Source organism: Mercenaria mercenaria, chromosome 12 (genome assembly GCF_021730395.1).
Source record: "Mercenaria mercenaria strain notata chromosome 12, MADL_Memer_1, whole genome shotgun sequence".
NCBI classification, from domain to species: Eukaryota; Metazoa; Mollusca; class Bivalvia; order Venerida; family Veneridae; genus Mercenaria; species Mercenaria mercenaria.
The window spans coordinates 53,720,014-53,726,767 of NC_069372.1; the positions used below are offsets into that span (position 1 = coordinate 53,720,014).

The window sequence follows — 6,754 nt, forward strand, 5'->3', positions numbered from 1 at the left end:
TCTGAACCACCCGAGGGTCTCCCTTTTTAGCACAGGCACAATTACCCCTTCGGTCCATTTGTCTGGGAAATAACCCGAGTCTAAAATTGCATTGAATATATCACATAAATGACAACCTATAATATCAATACTTTCAGAAAAATATTCGTTCAATAAAAAATCAGATCCTGTTGCTTTACCATGTTTTAATGTTTTGGTTGCAAGTATAATCTCATCGACTGTAATAGGTACGTTTTAATTCTTCAAAAGGAGATTCACAATTATTAAAATCGTGATTATTACAGAACCTCTCTGATTCATCGTTATTACATGTAAACACATTATTGCTTAAGTCCGAGAAGTATTTATAAAAATCATCAACTGATATACTATCACTATTTTTGTTGTTCTTCTTATTATTCTTAAAATAACTCCAAAACTGTCTAGGCCCACAAAATCTTAGTTTTTCTATTTCAGACATTTTCTTTTGTAAAAACCTATGTTTCTTTTTACGCACAAGTTGCTTGTACTCTTGTTTACATGTACAAAATATCGTCTGCTGATATCATTTTTACAAATATTAAAAGCGCGTAAAGCATCCAAATATTTATTTCTAGATATTTTACATTCTAAATCAAACCAGTCTGCTTTACTAGAACCAGTACTATCTGCAAATGCAACATGTTTTTTATGTTTGAACTCTTTTGAAAACAATGGGTCAGCAACATCTCTTATTAATACTGTAAATTCATTCAATACTGTGTTCACGGCCGAGCGACTTGACTATCTATATCGTTCGTAAGCCTATTAAGGTCAGATAATTTGGCAATCAAGCCAGAACGAAAACGATGTCTGAGCTCATTTTTCCATGTAAAATTAATTTTCGTCTTTTCATTCAAAAAAGGTGTGGTATTTTTACACTTCAATGTAAAAGTAATAGACGAGTGATCACTCCACTCGTTAATAGAATTTACAGTAAATTTCTCTATACTAGAAAAATTACACTCTTCTGTTAATAGATAATCTATCACAGACGCTCCTTGCTGTGACACAAAAGTATATGATCCGGTATTAAAATCATTACTCAATCTACCGTTAACTATGCGTAGGTTAAATGATTTACAAAGGTCAATTAACCTCAGACCAAATCCATTATATGACGTATCTAGTGAGGCCCGGTCAATGGGGTTATCGGGAACATAGTCTGGATCGTCTGTGACATTATTTACGCTATCAAAATTAACAAAATCTCTCTTTTGACCGACTCTGCTATTGAAGTCCCTACCAGATATTTTGAACCTAAATTTTCAAAAAAAACTAACATCATTTTCAATACATTCAAATAAGTCAACATTAACCGTGTTATAAACAGGGGAATCCTCTCCCAGAGATAAACACCACAAACAAAGACATCTCTCTCAAATTGAAAAATGTTTTCTTCAGTTTAATCCAAATCAGCGTATCATGGCGGTTCTTAACCACCTCAATGCCATCAGAAATAGTATCTCTGTAATAAAGTGCTACACCTCCACTAGGTCGTCTTGCTCTACGGTGTTGAAATTTCCTAAAGAAATTGTGTCCTATATATCCAGCCAGTTCAATGTTACTATTTCTAGATGACCAGGTTTCATAAAGAAAAATAATGTCATGCTGTGAGAGAATGTCAACAAAATCAGAATTTTCTCTTTTGTCACTACTCAAACCATTTACGTTCCATGATAAAATACTGAGCTCACCCCCTGCGTAATCCTAGTCCTCAACTTGCTTTCCGTCAATAAACAGTTTGTCATACACTATCCACGCTTGTTTGCCGTCCCTTCTCGCCGCCTTCATTTTTGGCACCAGCTGCCTACGTTTCTCGACAATTTCCTTTGGGAACTGCTCGTATACCTGATGTCGGGTACCAGATAGCGATTTCCACTGTTTTCTAACATATTCCTTTTCCTTTTATAATGTAAACTTTGCAACTATGTTACGACAACGCAGGTCTCCACGCTTTGGACCAATTCGATGTACTCTATCAAACTGAATTTGAGTCACAAGATCTTGGGCGATTTTCATTTTTTCAACCAGAAATCCCTTCAAAACTTTTTCGCAGTCCTCCGTAGTTCCGTAGGGGCCTCAGGAATATTTGTAAATACGAGATTATTTCTCATTGACTGCGACTGCAAATATGTGACCTCATTTTGAAGATTATCTTTCTGTCTTTCAAGGGATGTTACTTTACTGTTTGTCTGGGCTAATATAAAATCGACATTTTCAGACTTTTCTTCAACTGCATTTAACCTGCCACTGTTTTTCTTGTCTATATCATGCAAGTAATTCCAGATTTTTTTCAATTCACAGTCAAATTCACCAACCTTTTTCTCTAGTTTCTCCACAGCTTCCAGCCTCTGGTCCATGTTTGAAATTCGAGCTTCAATACGCTTCAAGTAATTAATGATATCCGCATTTGTAGGATCATCATTTCTAACGTCGCCTGAAACAGGCTCTATATTACCATTATTTGACGCCATTCTGTCCGTACTGTCCGAATTATGACACTCAATAGGTTTCTTAGTTTCTACCTGGTTTGCAGTTTCATCACTAAAGACATCTGTTAAGTTCAATACTGAAATATCTGTGTCATGTAATTCATTGTCAAATAAAATAGTGTTAGTTTGACTCAAAAGCTCACTTACAACTACTGATTCTGTCGAACTTGTAAACTTTCCCGCTTTTTTAGCTTTTCCATTGTCCCCACCTTCACTGCTTTATTTCCTTTTTTCACTCCTAATTCGCTGTTTTTTCCCCATCAAAATTGAAAACACAATAACACAATAACTTCATATCCTTTTTCTATTCCTAGTATTTATTTTTATGTCAAATTATCCTATAATATCCACTAATATTGTTTTTTCTTTTTCTCGATTCAAAATAAACGTCTACCTGTAGGGGGAGCTATCCTACTCGCCCCGGCGTCGGCGTGAGCGTGAGCGTGAGCGTGAGCGTCACACAAATGTTAAAGTTTGCGTACCACCCCAAATATTTTCAAAGTCCATTGAGATATTGCTTTCATATTTTGCATACTTGTTTACCATCACGACCCCAGTCTGAAAAAAGGAGGAGGCAACTCTATCCAGCATTTTGACTGAATTATGGCCCCTTTTCGACTTAGAATAAATGTTAAAATTTGCATACCACCCCATATATTTTCAAAGTCCATTGAGATATTGCTTTCATATTTTGCATACTTGTTTACCATCATGATCCCAGTCTGTAAAAAGGAGGAGGCAACTCTGTCAAGCATTTTGACTGAATTATGGCTCCTTTTCGACTTAGAATAAATGTTAAAGTTTGCGTACCACCCCAAATATTTTCAAAGTCCATTGAGGTATTGCTTTCATATTTTGCATACTTGTTTACCATCATGACCCCAGTCTGTAAAATGGAGGAGGCAACTCTATTAAGCATTTTGACTGAATTATGACCCCTTTTCGACTTAGAATAAATGTTAAAGTTTGCGTACCACCCCAAATATTTTAAAAGTCCATTGAGGTATTGCTTTCATATTTTGCATACTTGTTTACCATCATGACCCCAGTCTGTAAAATGGAGGAGGCAACTCTATTAAGCATTTTGACTGAATTATGGCCCCTTTTCGACTTAGAATATGCTTATTGTAATGTTAAAGTTTTACTCATTGCTTATATTATACTATCAAGCACTGAGAATAGTCGAGCGCGCTGTCCACTGACAGCTCTTGTTTAAAAAAAAGGATTCAGTTGTTTTGTTTATTTTGCATTGTACAATTTGAAACATGTAAACTGTTATGATTAAACCATAGCTTCAGGCATCTGATTTGTTTCAACAACAAAGAAAAACTAAATTTAAAACCTGAAAGGTCATTCATTCAATTGTTTTATTTGCAGATAGATTCTTTTTATTACTGGCTAAAGTAATTATGCATCAATTTGGTTTGACAGCTTCATGTTCTTAAGTGTTTCTTATATTGCATGTCATATTGTACATATATTCATGTAGTTTTATTTCAGTTATTGTTGCGTGCCATGACGTAAGACATTGTTAACGCTGTTTGTAAATAGCATAGCTAATATAATAACATATTTATTCAATTGTTTCATCAGATCACACTGTATACAAGTTGAGTGTATATGCTAACTGTTGCAGTATAATTCTTACAAACGTGCTAGGTGTACAAATAAATGTTTTGTTTATGATTAAATTTGATTAATAGCTTTCAGTGTTGTGTTTGATAATCTTAATTAAAGATTAAATAAATTATATATAGAATAAGATCCTCTGGATTCACATAACGCAACCATGCACGATAATAGCATATTAGGTTTGACGGAGTCTTTTCATGAGGTAATGTAATGTGCAATTATTATTGTATCACATGTATATAGCACTCTTTTCGTGCACATGTACACGTTCAAGAGTGCTTTACAGAACACATTTACACAAACAAAACTAACTTTTCACATTAACAAAGCATTTTATTTCTTTATTTACGTGTCGTCATTGTACAACAAATATATAACATATTTATAACAATACATGCAGTAAAAATACAATGTCATTCAATTTTGAATTACAGGAGACTTATTATCAGAGTGAAGCATGAATATTATGAAAACATATAGACAAAACCAAACAGGTCGTATATATTTTAAAAGAAAAGGGATAAAATATTGTTCTAAGCTGTGGTACAAGGAAAAAAAGATATCGGTTAGTCTGCGAAATACCCCTCATGCCCCTAGCACTGACTTAAGCAGAATTCTATCGTATTAAACTGAATGGACGCCGTGATCCCAAAGACCAGAAAAAAACTGTGTCCAACTATAGGACGACTTTTACAGCCGCCACATGGTACTTCAAGACTGCTTTTGTAATAGTAAATAAAATATATAAGAATATCCTATGGAAGCAAAGAACGCACAACTGTTTGGCTATTTTTTATGCGCCCGATGTCAGTGATCCAGAAAGCATTATAGATAGTGTTTGAACAGTTTGTTTGAAGCTTGGTGGACAGTAATTTCATGCCCAGTGTATTTTTGAGTTATTCCATTTTGTTTCTTATGTTATTCCTTCAAGCATTTTAAGTGTGCATGTATCAAACAATGTGGACATCGCCAATGTTCTTACTAAGTTAAGAAGACAAAAAAAAAAAACCCGTTCATTATAGTCTGTTTTTAGCTCGCCTTGATTAATGTCACTAGAGGTATTGCGATAACCCCCGGCGTCGGCATCGCGTGTAGACACCTTGTTAATAATTCTCAGCAAGCACATATCTCAGTTATTACTCATCACAACTGAATGAAAATTAACTTATGCCTTTTTTGTACTCAACCATTCACAGTATAGTAATTTTTCAATCAAATTCTGTTTGCGAGTGTCAGCATGTTAGTATCTCAGTAACTACATATCACAACTGAACGATCTTGGTCATAGTTATAGGCCTACCAATTGAATGACGTATGTTCCATAATTCTTGCTGTCATTCTGTTGAAAGTATACCCCCTTTTGTACTGTCATATTTTTTTTTCAAAAACACTTGTTCGTGATTTCAGCGAGTAAGTATACGCACCAGTTTACCAGCGAAGAAAAATCATTACCTGTAACATGTATTGTGATACATCGTTCTAAATATAACTTGTGATAATATAAAAAGGGTTTTGACAAAAAACGTCCCTGTTTGGGGTAGTATACGCCATTTAGAGTGTCCTTATAGTGACCAATTAAATGAGGACTATTTTGGAAATGGTCAAATTTGTAAATAAATGCTGCAACTGAGACATGGATTAATCCATATGTAGGCAAAGAAACGAATAAAACAAGCTTTTATTGAATGTTGAAATACACAATTTAAAAGACATAATAAACATTAGAACAATTTTTCTTTTCCCATTAAGTTAAGAAAATTGCCCCGCGGTTCCTTCGTAGCAGAAATGCCTATAATATCGCTAATAAAATCGAACTGTGGTAGTGCGATCTAAAAGCTTTTGGTTTGGACATTAAATACGATTAATTAGTGTGTTGGCCTGGTCAAAAGAATGCTTGAGACTGAAATTTGTATATATATACCATGAAAATGTATATTGTCTCATGTGACTTAACTTCATCTGAGACGTTATACATAACGAACCCAATAGCAAACTCATTACCCACACTATATATACTACTACTACCCATTCCCTAGTAGGCCTAAAGGTTCGGAACCAACCAACTTTATAAGGGGCATCTAAATTCAACAGCCTAAAATGTTGCGTCCCTGCTGCATGGGTTCACAACCTGTTTACTAACGCGGGAGAGGAATTATGGAATGGATGAAATATGTCTCTGTTATACAAAGGAGTGAAATAACATCTGGTGAAAAAACGTATATGAAATTATGGATAATTTTAAATGCTGTCTATTTCAGACCAGCTCGCACCAAAACAAAACGTTGATAATTAATGGTATGAATCCTAGTCCGGTATGTGCGCGTAAGAGAGATAACCTAATAATAATTTCTACAATTATTTCCCTTTGACAAATTGGCCTCTTGCTAATTAGCGAACAAAGATGACAAACTAATAGCTGATTCACATTCTCTATAACTGATAGATACGTGACTCATTCTTCATACAACATTGATGCGGAAAATAATGCAAGTTCCGAGCCATTATCTGGTATTCATGACACTTTTAAAGCGGCACTTTTGATCTTCCGATCTCCGATATCGACCGAACGTATTGACCAATGAAATCGTAGTACGGAAGGTAATTATTCA

At 34.7% G+C, this 6,754-nt stretch overlaps 1 protein-coding gene across 1 annotated transcript in view; it reads right to left on the reverse strand.

Moving 5' to 3' along the window:
• LOC123535082 (type-2 ice-structuring protein-like) overlaps positions 1–1,894 on the reverse strand; it is a 31,511-nt gene extending 29,617 nt beyond the window's left edge. The window contains exon 1 of the mRNA XM_053520093.1: positions 1,716–1,894. The gene's annotated coding sequence lies outside the window, so the exon portion shown is untranslated. The remainder of the gene's footprint in view (positions 1–1,715) is intronic.
• Between the last annotated feature and the right edge of the window lie 4,860 nt (positions 1,895–6,754).